Source organism: Dermacentor andersoni, chromosome 7 (assembly GCF_023375885.2).
Source record: "Dermacentor andersoni chromosome 7, qqDerAnde1_hic_scaffold, whole genome shotgun sequence".
Classification (NCBI taxonomy): domain Eukaryota; kingdom Metazoa; phylum Arthropoda; class Arachnida; order Ixodida; family Ixodidae; genus Dermacentor; species Dermacentor andersoni.
The window spans coordinates 144,290,697-144,308,382 of record NC_092820.1 but is presented as its reverse complement, the minus strand read 5'-3'; the positions used below and the strand labels follow the sequence as shown (position 1 = coordinate 144,308,382).

Here is a 17,686-nt window from a genome sequence, read left to right as displayed (position 1 = left end):
ATCTTGTGTCACCGGTACCATGCGGGTCTCATGATCCACTATCATCCTTCGTCTTAGATCGATTGGTCAGAAGATGAAATAATTATCTGTATCTGCGTCCCCCCAACACAGGCACAGAAGGAAGAGCAACAGACCAACCCAGTGAATAAATGCAATACAGTAAAAAAAAAAAGCTTGAGTGATTCTGTTTAGTTCGGCAGCTGTTCTAGCACCGAAATAATTGGAGGCATCGATATTGAGAGAAATGAGTTCGTGTGGTGTCCAAAGAGTCCAGAATGCTTACTCGCTTCCTGAACGTGACACCCTCGATTACACGAGTTGGACCAGGAAGTATTAAGAGAACAGGACATCCAGTAGGCACTTTTCGTCAGGCTGTTTGCCATTCTATTTCAAACAAGTATCAACCATCATACCTGCACAAGCTCGAACCTTTCTTTTTCTTTTTTTCCTCGTTCCCCGGCCTAAAACAGCGTGCAGGGTGATCATTTTCGCCTGTGTGTCGTGCTCGACCCCTGGACGTGTAAGCTATGAAAAAAGTCAACCCTAAACCGCAAGCTAACTTCTCCACACATCTTCGGTGTTATGTGGCGCTGCAGCACTGTCTTCGTCGGGATGGAAAAATCGCAGTAACTACGACGGCAAACAGGTGCCAAGCCGGAATGATAACTAGAATGAACAAATATCCTGTGACCACCCGCTTTAACACACTCGCGGTTTAACAAACACTCGTGCTTTAACCACAGTTTAACAAACTGTGGTTTCGGTACGCTGCTTCAGGTCGCGATATAAGTGTGTGTGTGTGTGTGTGTGTGTGTGTGTGTGTGTGTGTGTGTGTGTGTGTGTGTGTGTGTGTGTGTGTGTGTGTGTGTGTGTGTGTGTGTGTGTGTGTGTGTGTGTGTGTGTGTGTGTGTGTGTGTGTGTGTGTGTGTGTGTGTGCGCGCCTGTCTGTCTGTCTGTCTGTCTGTCTGTCTGTCTGTCTGTCTCTTTCGTGCTGTCCACCTACAGGACCTTAGCTAATCCGAATGGCCAAGCATATCACACCTGGGGCGCGATCGGGGATCGTTGTTAGGAGCGCGCGGCGCAACCAACCGCGCGTTCCGAACAATGAATATAACGAACGCAAGACATTTCTTTCCTTGTGCATCATGCTGCACCCCCGTGCGCCTGAGTAATGGAAGGGAGCCAATCCTACAGCCATGATTTGGCGCAATGATTTGGCGCACATTACCTTCCCCTTGATCTTCCTACATTCCTAAACAGCTCTTGACTGAAGTTACTATGTGAAGCGCACAAGGTCGCAAAATCGTAAGCCAGTTTGTTCGCACAAAAAGAAAGAAAAAAGAAGTCAGTTTCCCCCGAAAGGATAAGCATCGATTGCTACAGCAAACTGCGACAGCTACGGGAAGTTAGGATACTAAACGAGTAACAGCACAAACAAAGCGACGTGACTGAGACAGACGAAGCGCTTCGTCGGTCTCAGTCACGTCTAGTTGTCTGCGCTGTTACTCGTTCTCTTCCGACATGCACCAACCAGTCCAAATTAGCCCGTTAGGGATAGTAGCTTTATCGGTCGTATAAACTTGCAAACATTCGCTTACTAACTAAATTAGCAGGCATGGTGTCACAGACATCTCACTCGGTGACCGCGGACACTCGCTGGCGAAACAATGGCGTGAAGAAGAGCGGCAGCAGCAGCAAGCGAACTGACATTAGTGCTGTCTCTCGCTTCAACGCGAAGCGGCGTGAACACAGCGCACACGAAGCTATCAGTTCCCGGCGCACCTAGACTCTGTACTCATCGCGGATCGCTTTAAGATAGGGCCCACGCGGCCTAACAGCCGCCGGAGTAGAACGCACCCCTCCCTCCCACGGTGCCTAGTGCGCGATTTCACCCCGCCTTCCTCCTTTGCACGCGCGAAATCGCACGCTTTCACTCGCATCAGCCGCATATGGCGCGCGGCCACGATGTAATCGCACTTGGACTTTATACAGAACAACACGGCGACTCCGACGGCTGAAATCCGCCTGTAATGTCCATACACTTGCTACCGCAATAAAAGTTATCGATGCGTTATCTCGCTGCAAACGCGCTACCCTTTGACGAATATTTCAAAGGTCGTCGCCATATTTTCGAAGTTCTACAATATCACACGCTTCTCGTAGGCGAAATGATAATTCGTACGTATGAAGGCCGGGAAACGCGTTATATGTTAATTTGGCACTGAAGGCGCTTTGAAAATGACGCACCTGTCGTCATCGACACCATCGCGACATCATGACACAGTGACAGTTGCTGACCTTACATATAGCAGTAAGCTAGGCCTGATGACGGTGCTCATAAAACCAAACAGAAAAAGAATGGGAGTGCAACTGTGCGCACTCCTTCTGGCTGTGTTCGCGTACGGTAGTCGAAGCTATCGCAGGAACAAAGCGAACCTGTGTACCATGACGCCTTGTCACATCCATTTGCCGAGTACGGAAACTGCTTGAAAGTACTCCTTTGAAGGAGTACTCTCATTTTCGACGCCTTTTTCTCGATTGTCGGAGACAGTCCCACCTCCTTCGCTCTGTGTTTTTTTACCACAGAGTAAACTACTTGTCAATTTGTCTATTCAGTGAATGACAAACTACATTGCTTCCAAAATAGCAACTAAGCGGAACACTCACATGACATTTCCCGCCTCGTCATTTCTTTCGCGTTAATCAAAGGTACAAACCCTTTAAAACACCGGAAAAATAGTGAGAAGTATCGCTGCACCCCAAATAATTTACCATATACTTTATTACGGGTTAGTTTCGGTTTCCGTATCCGGGAGATGGGTGCGTCATGACGTCATGACGCAGTCTCGCTCCGTTCCAGCGATATCGCTACAGTTGCCACACCTGAAAGCTAAAAAGAAAATGAAAAAGAAAGAAACGCGCGGCAATCCCATTTGCTTTTCTACGAGCGACGCCATCAAGCCTAGCCACATCGCCATGCAACGTCAGCAAATTTCGCCCTGTAACATGACGTCACGCCAACGTCGACGACGCCGAGACCGGCCGCTCTCGCGACCGACTTCGGCATCGAATTAAAGTTTAATCTCGCGCCGCCCAACTTACGCGCTTGTCAGGTGCCGTCCTTCAAAAAAAGAAAGAACGTGCGAGACAGGTGCACGCTGGAGTTCCTTCGAAAATATATGCGTCAGTACACTCGTTTAACTGCCGTCGCAGTAGAAACGCAAGCAAAAAAAAGCAAGAATAAAAGCGCACAAAATAAAAAAGGCTCCCGCGAGCGACGGCGGCCAGCATGCATGCAGCATCGGCTCGCCGGCGTCAAGGCCTTCCTTCCTTCAGCCGACGTCCTTGCCCTGCCACGCTCCGTTAGAAACTGCAAGGCACGCGCACCGAGCTAAGCTGGCGCGGGGAGACGGCGGCTGCCCAGAGAGAGAGAGAGAGAGAGAGAGAGAGAGAGAGGTGGTAAAGGAAAGGGACACTGCCCAACAATCTTAATTCAAGCGCGAGCCGTCTTACAGCTCGGCCACAGGCCGCATTGCACGCTACGTTCGTAAACATCGCAACGCGCGTTTCGACTGACGTCATCCGGGCGGGCCCCGTCAGTCGACCACTATCAGGAAGGACACCGGGGGTTCGACTACTTGGCGAACCCAAGAGGAAATGCATACTTTCGGAGTATTTTTGCCTATATGAAAATTTCGTCTACTTCTGTGAGCCGCCGCGTCGACTCAGTGGCTTATGCCGTTAAGCTGCCGGGCACTGAGGTCGCGGGCTCGAGTCCCGGCCCCGGTGGCCCCATTCCCATGGGGGCGGAATTCAAAAACGCTGAAAAACACTAATGCTTAACAGACAGAAGGACACAAACTGCCTAATCGGACGTTTTGCAAAGCGCTCTGCAACTTTCGGATTGGACTTTTTTTTTTGCCTAATTTCTTTGCTTCAGAAGTTTAATAGGTGCCCACTGTGCCGTCGCTGCTGCCAATGATGCCGCCTGTCGAAGCTTCCACGCTTAAGTAGAGACGAATTCTGGTGTCCGCCTCAGCCGCTAGGGTCGCAGCACAGGTTGGTTGGCACAAGTTGGTTAATTAATCTGTGATTATCTAATTAAGCAAGATACAAAATATAGCATGACGCGCTACATACAAACGTGAGAAACATATGCATTTCGTCGCGTCGTCTTAGAGTGCATCAGCATGTTTTAAAGATCTGGCTAAAGTAAGCTGAAACACCCTGTATAGGGGGCAAGTTTCTCTGCATTTCTCGACAATCCCCTGACGTATTGACAATGTTCAGAGATGCGAAATGGGCTACGCGGCTACTTTCACGCTTGACGAAAGAAAACCCTTATCCAGTCTCAGCTCCTCACACTGCCGGGCTGCACACTCTAGCGGAAGAGAATATTCGTAAACTTTTCTTTCTTGCTTTCTCTCCAAGCGGTCAAAAATTCATCCAGGGTCGTTCACTACAGCGTCCCTCTAGCCAACTGTGCTTCCGTACGTTAAACCTCACAGTTTAAGTTACACAGTGTTCTAAGCAGTCTGCGAAAAATACATAAAAATCAACTGTTCAAAAGCATTCTTAAGTCAAGGACTATAAAATCCACATTACGTTTCAAAGCAAATAAATGAAACATTGTCGCCAACAATGCGGAAGCTTTCGTTTCGTCACGCACAAACGAAAAAAGGTGCAGACGGGAGACGCTTAGCGACCAAACAGAAAATGCCGACGACATACGAATCAGGTCATGTAATGCGCAGGTTAGATAACCGTTGGACCATTAGGGTTACAGAATGGGTATCAAGAGGAAGGAAGCGCAGTCGAGGACGGCAGAAGAATAGGCGGGGCGATGAAATTAGGAAATTCGCGGGCGCTAGTCGGAATCGGTTGGCCCATGACAGGGGTGATTGCAGATTGCAGGGAGAGGCCTTCGTCTTGCAGTGGACATAAAGTAGGCTGATGATGATGATGACGACATACGAATCATGCAGATCGCGAACGAAAACAGCAGCAGTGCCACAACGCAATGAGGCGACTGCTAGGGCGGAAGCACATGCCGTCACGCGGTCTTTGACCGCAGGTACAGTGGTTGCCGCTTCGTTATATCCCAGCAGCCGCCATTATGACGTCACAACCGGAGCGCATAGTTCTCAAAATGGCTGCAGGCGCACGGTTCGGCCAGCAGCCGCGGCCGGCAAAAGTCTGGGGAAGGAATTCGACCAACGAAAGCTTCACTTTAAAACAAACGAACCTCACTTCTTTCCGTACGATCTGCCCTACTTTTGAGTGTCCACTGTCTTTTCACGCGCTCATTGGCACGGCGAGGTACGTGCTCAGTTAACCGTGCCTCAATTATATCGCGCACTTCTGAGGCAGCGGTTGCGACACCGGGCATACAGTCGAAGCACGCGAACCTCGGCTATGACGACGGGCGGCCGCTCCCGTCGCCACAACGCAGTACATACACAGCCTGCGCTATGTAGAAGCGTGTGTGTGTGTGTGCGGGGGGGGGGGGGGGGGGGCAAAAGCCGCCCGCGTTCCGTCGTACACATACACGAGCGAGTGTGCGCCTCACTGCCCCACATCAGAAGCGTGACTGCGCGCGTCGCGCGGCTGATAAAAAAGTCGACCCCGCACGCGTACGTACATACGTTCGGTCCCTCGCACCTTCTGTCGCTTCCGTCAACAACACGACACGGCGCGCACTGAAGGACGAGGAGGGGTAAGGGAGGAAGGGAGAGGGAGGGATTTAGTGACGCAATCGCGTAGCCGTGCGTATAATGTACCGCCGAAATGCGCACGATCATTGTTCCGGGGGAACACCGCTAGCCTACTATCGCCGCCAAACAACGTCAACGACGACGTTAAACGCCCCCTCGCCTCCGCCACCCGCCACTTTTGCCGCCGCAACGCTGACGACGATGGTGCGTAAGTACCACCCGCGAGTCTGACGGAGCAACGACGCAACAGCGCCGGCAGCGGCGGCGAGCGAGCGGGCGCCGCGGTCCGCTGACGCGGAGACGCTTGGCCTCACGCGCGTTCGCGCCACAGCAGCAGCAGCGACGAGGAAGAGGAGGAAGAAGCCGAGGGGTCTGGGCGGAGGGAGGAAGCAGGTCGAGCCGACCCCTTCCACCTCGGAAGAGGCCACTTCCCCGTCGGCTTTCTCTTTTTTTTTTTTTTCGGCGGCGGCGAGAAAGTGAGCCACCGAGCCGGCCGGCGGACGCAGTGAAACCGACCTCGCAGAGCGAAGAAATTCGGTCGAGTGCGGTAGGGGGGGGGGGGGGGGGGGGGGGGAGCGGCCGACGGCCACGCCTGGGTCGCCGGGGCGAGCACCGTCATCGCGGCCGGCCGGAAAGGAGGAAGCGAGAGGAACGGGCACGGAAGAGGCGATCGGGAGCGCGCGCGCGCACACATGCACGCGCAAGCGCGCAAGATTCAATAATGTCGGGGCATCGGCGTGCACCATCGACGTGGAGAGAGAGAGAGAGAGATGTGAAACGACACCCAGCGCGGCCTCGTACGGGGACGTGCACACGAGGAAATTCTAACGACACACATCATCCGCGATTCGGGAGAAGCGCCGGCGTAAACCGAACAAAAACTAGGTGCGGCGTGGTTAGCGATGCAAGGTGGCATGCATGGCACAGCAGGTCAGGCCGCGCGCGCCGAGCTTCTGCGATACTGATCAACGCAAAAGTGAGAACGCGTTTTCGCCAAGTGATCAGTGGCGTCAGTGGTGACCTGGTCCACTGAAACACTATCGACAGACACAGGCGCGCACACATTCACAAAGGTCAAACCCGCTTTCTCTGAACGGTTTAGAAACAAAACCAAAGCAAACGAAGATCCAACGCGCAACGTTGAAATATAAATGATGCAAAAGCTCGCTTCAGTTAGCGAGGTAGCAGCAGCAGTAGGGAATGACACGAGCTCAGTCTTGTCGCCTGCGGCCGTTAGTTGCGCCACGAGGACGGACGCGACGTGTATGATGCCTGTCGAGGAAAGAGTGTTGCTGAGACGCGCATATGCGCGCAGGGGAACAACACATATGTAAATACATTCAAGTCCTCATACCCCTTGAGTCGCAGTGGCACATCCATTCTGGAGGACTGGCCGAGAACGGGCGCACATCCAGTACCTAAAGCCCCTTAAACGTCGAAAAGTAGTGCCACGCTTTGAAGAATGCCACCTCCTCCTCGTGCGCACTGGCCGACGCCGACGCCGCGTCGCTATTGGCCTAATAACATCACGTGGGCCTTCGCGCCGTGCATCTGCGCCATTTTTGCTCGAGAAGCGTCTACGGAGTGGCGAGGAGCGCACGTTGGCGCCGTTGCTACGCTCGAGCAGTGTAGGCGGCGCCACGGTCGAGGAGGGAGAGTGAAAGGGAGGAGAAACGAGGAGGAGGGAAGGCGGAGGAGGAGAGTGTCACTACTTTACGAAGTTTAGGGGGCTTTATCAGTACCTATGTTCTTTCCCTCCCCTTTTCCCTTTCCCCAGTGTAAGGTAGCCAACCGGGCTCAGTCCTGGTTAACCTCCCTGCCTTTCATTTATCGGTTGCTCTCTCTCTCTCTCTATTGGGCACAAGCCAACTAGGTCGAGTTGTCTAGTGAGCCCGACAGCAGCCTATAGCAGCTATCTCACACCAAGCTTCCCTGTCTCGCCTTTTTGGCGGAAAAAAGAAAGATATGCAGATGCAAGCGACACGTGAGCAGCAAAGCTTTTTCGTGAAGCTGTTAAATAAATGCTACGCCACTGATCACATTTTGTGCGCAGAGACATCCCACCACGTGACCGCGCATTCTACATAACCCGGAATTGGGGCCCGCCTTTGCTATATATGACACCGTATCCAGTGTCGGCGCGCCGGCACTGGATACACTGGATACAGTTAACAGGACTTTACTCGGCGGAAGACCGACGGAGCAGGTGCGCCAAACCGCCACATCATAGAAAAGTAGGCATAGAAAGACTTGCTTTATTGAAGGAAATGTGATATTGACGACGTACACTTGTCGCAATGAGGATATTTGGGTTTACCTTCATTTTATCACCGAGTAACTTCGTAGAAAACAAGGCCGTCCGCCGTGGGACACCGGTAAGGGTAGCGAAGACGGTAGTGCGGTCCTCCCACGTGAGCTGTTCGGCTAGACAACAGCGGAAAGTGCGGGAGGGTTCGCGAGTAATTTATGCCCAACTTCTAGTCGCTTTTCGAGTAGAAAAACAAAGAACATTCGGAAGCAGCAGTGCGAGTTTTTCTCAGTCCCCCTTTTTTCTGGATGCAATGCAATTCTTTGTTGAGTGCGCATAGATCATTCTATATAGCATAGCGTTACAAACTGCAACAGACGACACCGCCTGCGCATGCGCGGCAAAGAAAATCGCGCATGCTCAGTCGCCGCGGCGGCGGGCACAGTCGACAAAGCCGCCGCCACGTTCCTCAAGGACCAAAGCGAATTTAATTTCTCGTCGAGGCCGGCGACGTGTACACCGAATGCGAGTTCGCTATAGAGACTTAAACCGGCGCCATTGTGTGCGCGCCCGAATATCGATAGCGCGCGTAAGGTATGCGACGCAGACACGCGACGCTGTCCTCCAGCCGTAGAACCGGAACGCGTGCGAGCGTCGTCGAAACCGTTTTACGAGCGGCGCTCTCTGGGACTCACTCGCGAGAGAGCTTCCTCATATTGGTTCGATGCGGCCGCTTCTCCGGGAAGAAAATTACGCTGTTACATATCGGAGTCGGTGCTTCAAAATGCTGTATAGGTTCAACGTGGGGAAACAAGTCCAATGCGTCACGAAGAAGAAGAAGGCATCAAGTAATCGACAGCGGGAGATAAATAATGGCAGCCTCTGGCCGGAGCCAAGGACTTTTTTGCTTCGTCAGAGGAAGACGAAGAGAACACAGGTCTCCTCGTCGAAACGTCAACTCGTGAAGAGGCTCGTACAATGCGCTATAGAGGGGGGGGGGGGGGAGGCAAAAAAGGACCCCAGACACCACTCGCGTCTACTCACTCTAGCAGGCACGCACTCGCGCGTTCTATACTTACGCACGTCAACTCACGCTCTACTACTACTGAGCCACGTCTACTTGCGCCATTCACCGCTAACTCTCATTCATGCCTTTTAAGGGAGTATGACTGAGTTTGAATATGACTGAGTGTCGCCGGAATGATCCGTGATTGAGTATGCCGAACTATGTCGCCAACTATCCAGGAAAAGAAAGGCATCTCCTCTGCAAGCAGCTCCAAGAAGAAAAAAATGAAGAAAAACTGTTCTATATGAAGTCAGCCCACCCCGCTACCCCTAACAGCGTTGCCCATGAACATTAGCGAAATACTGTCTGTAGTTCCTGTTCAAGAAATGGCCACGAAGAGGAGCCAAAAGCAGGCTGTCTGTCTTCACACTAAGTTTACGTCTTGTGCTGCACTTAGCACAGGCACAGCAAATCGGAACAAATAAAACAATCCACTATGTATGCAGAGAATATCGGTGTACATCAGCGAAAAAGAACGCGCGCCACACAACATTTCTTTTGTTAGGCCAGGCTTACTGCTATGCTAATGCACGTGATACGAACAGGCATGAGGACGCGTCTCACGTGGTCATCGGGTTCGTTGTAACCGGTGAGCCGACTCATGGCCTCCGAGCTTCCCGCGCATGTCGCCCGATCTCAGAGGCCGCGGCCGAATGTGAGGCGCGCGCTGAACCGAACAAAACGGAAGCGACGCCTGCGAGGGCGTTCCTCCCCCCCCCCCCCCCCCCAGCACTGCACGAAAGACTTGTGCGTTCACAAGTCGCCTGCGTGTACACAGATTTCGGCATGCAGCTCTCCGCGGTGGAGGAAGCTGAGCGTTCGGACTTGTGGGCGTTCGTGTGACAGCCTTAAATAAATAATCGTGCAAAGCCCTGGTGAGTGGTAGCACGCAGCTGGGTCTTCGGGCAAATGCAGAGCAACATATGAAAGAAAAATACTGTCGTGCAGTTAGAAAGAAAACTCGATACGGACTTCTGAAAGGAATAAAAAAAACGAAAAAAGAACTTTACAGTTAGGAAAAGATCGTACTGGTCCGGTCCGGGGCACGTCACTTATGCAGTAGCAGCCAGTTATGACAAAGAGGCTTGCGCACGAAAGATATAGTTCGATACATCGGGCAATTCGATATACCCAAACTCACCTATGACGAACTTGAAACCTTTGTGATGCGTTCGATATATAAGGCAATTCGATATACCTAAGCTCACCCAGACCGAACTCGCAACATTCATGTGTTCGATATATACGGATTCGTTACATGCGGTGTAGAACAGAAGCAAACCATATTTATTGAAATCGAAACTATGCAGACTACGGACCGTTTTATTGGCGAGGAGGAACGTAGCCTCGAACCAGCCCTCCGCGGCGCTCTCCTCCTCGCGCTACATATGTTCGGATGATTGCCGTCTCTCCCAGCAGCAGCTTGTAACGGTAGCGGTGTCACTGCGAATTAGGGCGATTCTAATGCGTTTCGCGGGCGATTGCTGCAATGTCGGATGACTCAAGGTCGACGAGCTACCACTGTTCTGCATTCGGCTGCAAAATTAACTTTTGGAAGCGAATGTGAAGTGCGCCTTCTGCCGTGGCGACTCCGTGGACTACGCCGCTGTGGTTGCGTCAAGTGTCGGTTTTGGATTGCCCGCACAAACAGAAGGGTCTTGATTGACGCCATCAGCTTCGTCTGGTGTACATTCGACAGAAGATTATGTGTCCAGTGAGCGCACGTCGCCGAACTAGGCAACCGTGATCAAACTGTGATACGAACAAAAGATGCCTATTCCGAGTAGGTCAACCCCTGCGAATGGATGAAGTCGACTATTTCTACGTGCAGCAGACATTACAGTTATTTTGTTCAAATGTGCTGTAAGATTACCGCACTTGACAACCAACGTCTTCGTGGAAGCTGACCGGGGGACGTATTACGAGAACTGCAAGTGCCGACGAAGAAAAATGAAGGTGTGTTCTTCGTCGCTCCGTAACCAAAGGCCATCATGCCTACCGTGTGCCGGCCACGCCTACAGTTCCCATGGGCTCTCCCACGGTTCCAAATCTCGCCGTCACGCTGTCTGGCCGACACGCGGATCGCGCGCCTGTATTACCTCTTATTACTTCAGAAAATGAAGTTGCTGTCGCAGACTGATTGATAGAGATGCGCTGATTGATCGATAAATAGAGTAGTCGTTCGTTTTTCAGCTCTCCCGAGTCGGCCAGGTGCACACGCACAGACACCGCTCGATACCTAAAAGAGTGCGCATATTCTTTCAACGCGCCGCGTGCGTCTGGTTGATGGCGGCGCATTCGAGGCCACTGACAACATGTCGCTTTATCGAGTAAGTTGCATGCTAATGGCCCTTAATTCCGGTCGAGTTATACTACACTTCTTAATTTGGTAAAGCTCGATGCCAGGGTGATAGGTGAACAATACTTAGAAAAAAATCGTACCGCGAAAGCTTTAGGAGCACGACAGTTAGCAAAAAAAAAAAAAAAACTTGCTTCCTCGGAGCTTCTCGATAGAGTTACCTGGATTGGGATGTACGCTGTGGCAGCACACAGCATCGCAGACGGAGACACTCACGTCCGGTTGTTGTCACCCGAGTGATACCTTAATAGATGCCAAGGCTAAGCGCATAGTAATAGCCCGTTGCACGCATATGTTACGTATCGACAATGTTCAGACTTGACTCGCCCCCTGTTTCGATCGGGGGCAGACCTGTGCCAACGCCTTCTATAGGCCCGTCGCTATTCCGTATTACGGCTATATCGAAGCTCAAAGTTTAGCAACGATACGCTTTAACTATATAGTTTCTGAATCGCAAAAAAAAATAAAAAATTTGGCAGGGACTTAGCTAGGCTATGCCAGGATATACGTATCGAAAGTTAAGGCATAGCATGGTTAGCCTTGGTTAATCTTGGCTGCAAGTCCAGGTTAGTCTGGTTATCTAGCTATGTTGTGGCGTTTCGCCAGTCGTTCGGCGCGCTGTTCGCCTGTTTCCTGGGCGATTCGTTCCCTCCTGATCTCGTTCCGATGTCGATTCTAGGCCTCCTCCTGCTTATCAGAATTGTCGCCGTCCATACTGCCGCCTCAACTGTGGTTGCAGCGCACGCGAGCTCTCCTTTTCAATCCTCCGACATGTTATCAGGCATGCGACGCAGCTGGCGAAGCGAGCGGAGGCGAGCGCAACGACGAGGAACGCAGTGTAGGAACGCAGTGTGACGTCATGTGCCTCCTCAGAGCACGGCCACGGCGAAATCGCAAGTTCGCGGAAGTGCCTGTTAGCTAGGAGAACAGGCAGCGGCGCAACATGTTAGTTTGTCCATCACATAAAAAAAAACATGCGTCGGTTTGTTGCACATTTTCCAAACTGAAAGCAAAGTCGATCGTATCCAATGTCCAGTTCGTTGTGAGGAAATTACCATACTTGCAGTAAATAACGCTAACCAGGAACATAACGCGAGGGCGAACTTCCGGTCTCTGAAGAAAAAAAATTGCAATTATAACTAAAGCGACGCCGCAAAGAAAGGGGAGGACGATGCGCAAAAGCAAATGCGCGCAGGGCGCTTTGTTCATCGTTATACAGCGAACTGCAGTCGCAAAAATACAGTAAACGAACGAGTGCGTGCACAATGTACCCGAGGTCACTGCTGACGTCTTTGTCACTGTCGCCGAGAACGTCGTCGTCCGTGCTATCAAGGTGACTGGAAGGCAGAAGTTCCCGCGACACAACAGAACACGGAAAGGACGTGCTCGAGTGCGCGTGTTCGAACACGGTTTCGTATACGCAGTGGCTGCCGCGGTGGTGCCTAGTGGTTTAGCTCACTGCGGTTTCAAGCACCACACAAAAAAAAGGAGAATAGAAAATTCGAAAAGAAAAGAAACACGTTACATTCCTATCACACACCCGAGTATAACGCGAGGCTCGTTCTGAGAACCGATATTTAGACAAAATTTAAAAGAGACATCGGGCTATATTCGGTTTAGTGTACGGTATTTTACATCAGTACCGGTCAGTTAAGTTTCGCGCGCTCGATCGGTATAAAGGGCAATTCGCCCCCCACAAATGCAGCGCAGGAGCTATCCCCCCCCCCCCCCCCCTTGTGTCCGTGCTCACCCGCATGAGCAAAGCGAGAACAAGGTGAAAGCAGGGGCTCGCTCGGTCGGTATAAAGGGTAATTCGCTTTATCCGGGTTTCCAGTGTGCCATATTCAACGCATTCCAAGACCGGCGGCGGCGGCAGCGGCCACGGGGGCTTTCCGAGCGAAAAAAAAACAATAAAGAAAGCAAGCCACGCTGCTTGCCTGCCTGCCACGCACGAATGAACCTTCGGCTGATCGTCACAGAAGAAGAAGAAAGTGCGCCACGCGAACGCGGGACTGACTTGGCCGCGCGGCCGGCTGCTGACCGGTTCACCACAAAAGCAGCTCTCGGCGCGGCGAGCGAATCTCGCGTTTCCTTAGCGCGTGCGCGCGCGCGGGCGCGCGACCTCGGCGCGCATAGCGGGGCGAGAGCCTCGCATGGCAGCGAGTCTCGCATGCTTAATTACCATACGGCCGGTGGACCCGCGTATTATAAGATCGGCCGCCAGCGCGGTCGGACCGGCGCGCAGGAAACGCGTGGCGGGAAAACAAATCACAAGAAAGCGGTGGCGAGAAGAGAGAGAGAGCGCACACTAGAGCCGTTTCTTCGCTCGCTGCACTCCGTGGTGGCAGCAGCAGCAGCAGCAGCAGCGCGGTTGTACGTGCAGGGAAAAAGAAAGAAGAATGCCCGCGGGCCGGCGCGCGGACGTGTCTATACGACGCCGGACGCTGGAGCGTCAAGGCGGCGGCGGCGTCGGTGAGCACGCACGCCCCGCCAAGGACTACCACTATGCTTCGGCGAAGCCAAGCAGCCGGCCTGCCAGCGAGACTGCGGGCATAACGGCTGCGAGCGGCGCACTTCATCAAAAAAATAATAAAAAACACGACGCGATGTGGCCTGCAGCCGCCGTCGCCGTATAGTTTGCCGCCGCCTCAAGATCACCAGAGGTAACATCGAGCTCCGGCGGCGACGGCGTCTATAAAGGAGAGCTTAAAGAATCTGCGGCGGAGAATAAAGTAAAAGACGACTTGGAGTATTGGAGATGCAAATGAACAGCATGTTCTGCCTTCCCCCTCCCCCCATCTGGAATGCGGACGGCCGCGGCCCCCGGCATCTGATGTGTATATTCCTAAACACGGGAAGACAGTCGTCGTACTGTGTGCGACACGCACAATTGCTCACGCGTATACAACGCGACACTTTGTTTGAAAACGATCAGTTTGCAAAGCAGCACAGAGCCGTGTATACATTTGGAGCTCCCGTCTAGACGACACCAACGCCGAGGTTCTCTTTAGAAATTTTTCCGAAAAAAAAAAATAACTCTAGGGTGCATGGGGGCCTCAGGAGAAGACAGAAAGAAGACAGTGTGTCGCGTCCTCGATCGAACCAGAAAAAAAAAATAAAAGTAAGGAAGCACGCAAAGAGAGAGAAAGAAAAGGGAAAACGAAGAAAGAAAAGCCCGTCTGCGAACGAGCCGGCACGTCCGGTTTCCCGCCTTCTTTCTTTCGTTTTCTCTTCCGTCCGTAATCTCTCTCTTCCTTTTTCCCTGCCTTCCTTCCTCACACCGCGTCGCACATCGGTGCACCACTGCTTGCTAGCCTCGGCGGCCCTTGTCTTCGCGGCAAAGCCCCGTTCTTCGGAGGCGCGCCATGGGAAAGAGAAGGACAATGGTGGCTGTCCGAGGAGGAGGAGGAGGAGGAGGAGGAGGAAAGGGAAGAGAGACCGACACACCAAAGGCCGGTCGGTCTCTTCGGAAGACAGGCAGGCAAGGTTAGCGCGGGCCCTGCTCCGTACCTGCACCAAGACGCACAGGCGCGATCCCGGAGCTTCGTCCAGTGCAGGTCTAGATAGACCAGAATCTGCGAGGGCGCTCGCAGCTGGCAGTTGTCTTTCTCCGGGAGACTACGGGAACACGGGCGGAACAAACGTGTGACATACGGCGCTTCGGCACGTTGCTCTCGCTCTCGCCATTCAAATATTATTAATAAAGATGTTTTACTCTCTCTCTCTCGCACGCTTGCCGCCAGTTATCCGTTCGCTCGTCGCGGCTCTTGTCGTCCGCTGCCGCGTCATCAAATCCGCAGCGTGGCAGTCCCTGCTCGCGCTGCGGCGACCGGTGATGAAAGTACAATTGCTATAATCGATGGTGCAACTGCAAAGGAAAAAAAAGTGAAAGCTGTGCAAGAACTATCGACGATTATTGTCAATTTAAGTGAACGCGAACGAACGAACGAACGAACGAACGAACGAACGAACGAACGAACGAACGAACGAACGAACGAGCGTTTTTCTTGCCGAGTCCCCCACCGACCGACCAACCAACGACCGAAAGAGCCAAAGAAAGTTGCTCGCTCTAAAAAAACGCTGTGGTCTGTACTACTGGACACCACGTAGTACTACGGGCAATCATATTTGAGACTTCAAGGACTAGCAGCAGCGCCGTAACACACGAGCCTCTCGCGCTGCAAAATTTCGTGTCAACGAATTCGCCGTTCATCTTCAGGCACGCAACGTGTGTGGCTACGCACAGCAGAGCTTGGCTGGACGCGTCGGACTATATAGCAAAAGAACAAGCGCGCGTCGTCGGTCATCGTTCGAATCACTAATGGCACTCACTGCCGCGCACAACTATTGCTAAAGCGAAAGGTTTGCTGGCCGCGAACTTGCGATTTCGCCGTGGCGGTGCTCCGAGGAGGCACATGGCGTCACAACGCGCACCTCGCCACGAATATTTCCCTCTCTCTCTCTCTCTCGCTCCCTAGTCCCTACTACGCATGCGCCACTAGTAGCACAGAGCCACAGGTGTTCCGCCGCTGCGCAGCGCCGCGCCTTCCGCCGCCGCCGTTTGGTATAACGTCACACCGCGTTCCTCGTCGTTGCGCTCGCCTCCGCTCGCTTCGCCAGCTGCGTCGCATGCCTGATAACATGTCAGAGGATTGAAAAGGAGAGCTCGCGTGCGCCGCAATCACAGTTTAGGCGGCAGTATGGACGGCGACAATTCTGATAAGCAGGAGGCCTGGAATCGACATCGGAACGAGATGAAGAGGAAACGAATCGCCCAGGAAACAGACGAACAGCGCGCCGAACGACTGACTAAACGCCGCAACATAGCTAGACAACCAGACTAACCTGAACTTGCAATCACGATTAACCAAGGCTAACCCTGCCATACCTTAGCTTTCGCTGCGTATATCCTGGCATAGCCGAGCTAAGCCACTGCCAATTTTTATACATTGGGCGCAGAGGAAGAACAAGAGACCCCACATACAGAGCGCTAACTTTCAACAAGCGTCGTCGCAAGTTAGTGACGACGGTTTTATTTCCTCTGCATTCGTATGCACTATAGTTGTGCTGTCTACACTGAGCACCTTGGCGGCGACGTACACCAGTGCAAGCTCAGGCAACAACCCTCATAGACTTCGCTAACCGGATTGCAGCTGCGTCAGCGTATCTCACGGCATCCTCGAGAAATCGCAACCGATGGATGGATGTTATGAGCGTCCCCTTCGGAACGGGGCGGTGGGTTGCGCCACAAAGCTCTTGCTATTAAACTACCTAACGTCCTACCTAGGTTAAAAAATAAAAAGAAAAAACAATATGTACTCCCACAACCAAATTTTATGAATCCCTATTGCGAACTTTGCTTTAAATCGGTGCGCACTGGAGGGCGCCCCCTGGTGCGCGGTTTCATCCAATCATCGTCGCCCCAGCAGACGCATCCACCTGCACGCGCGATTTGTGTAGCAGGATGGCGGTTAGCCCGATCGATCGCAGTGAACACGTCGTACATCAGCGCTGGCGCCTGTCTCCAAACTGGGACCCCGAAGAGCTTCCGGTTTTGACAACTGACGTATAGAGCGGGCAAGAGCGGAGAGACAACGGCAGGCCACGATAACTGCGCCGCAATACAGACCCCCGTTACCTTTCGGACAGTTTCAATCTCTGCGGGTAATCGCTGATGTGCAAATCAATTTCGCCGTACGATACAAAGAAATACGATAAGTATGTGCGCTTGAGGCATGACAAGTGTTTTTTTTTTTTTTTTTTGATGCGATAGCATTTAAGGCTGCAGACTTCAGCCACTTTGGCAGGCATTACACCTAACAGAAAATGTGGTGCAATCGTGGAGATAAAGCGCAATAGCAAACTGCAGCGCCGCAGTCGTGCTATTCTGGGCCTTATGCCGTAATCGCTATCCCGCAAAGTATGCGGTGCAGTACATAAACGGTTTTATGGAATTTAAATAACCGCATCACTAAAGCTTCGCTTCACGTAGCTTGAATTCCTGCATGCGCATTGAATCTGACACCACTGAATGCCTGTATATAAAGATATACTAATAGTTCTCGAACTTATATAAGATAGTTATCGCATAGTCCGAAAATTAGCGGTAGCTAAATACTGCCCCAGTTTTCCTTTTTTATTCTAAATCGCACGAAGGACGTCTCCTACGTTGGTCTAACTATAAGACGCCTTCTTTCCCCAATTTGCATAAAAGATGGATTGAACACGGCCGGGACCGGAACTATCTTGAGGACCGCATGGCTCACTGTTGCCAAGGCGCGTGCCCCTATGTCGTCAAT

At 52.3% G+C, this 17,686-nt stretch overlaps 1 protein-coding gene across 4 annotated transcripts in view; it reads right to left on the bottom strand.

The window, feature by feature from the left end:
- Positions 1 to 17,686, bottom strand: part of LOC126533698 (protein Smaug homolog 1-like) — a 124,481-nt gene that overhangs the window by 36,770 nt on the left and 70,025 nt on the right. The window lies entirely within an intron of this gene.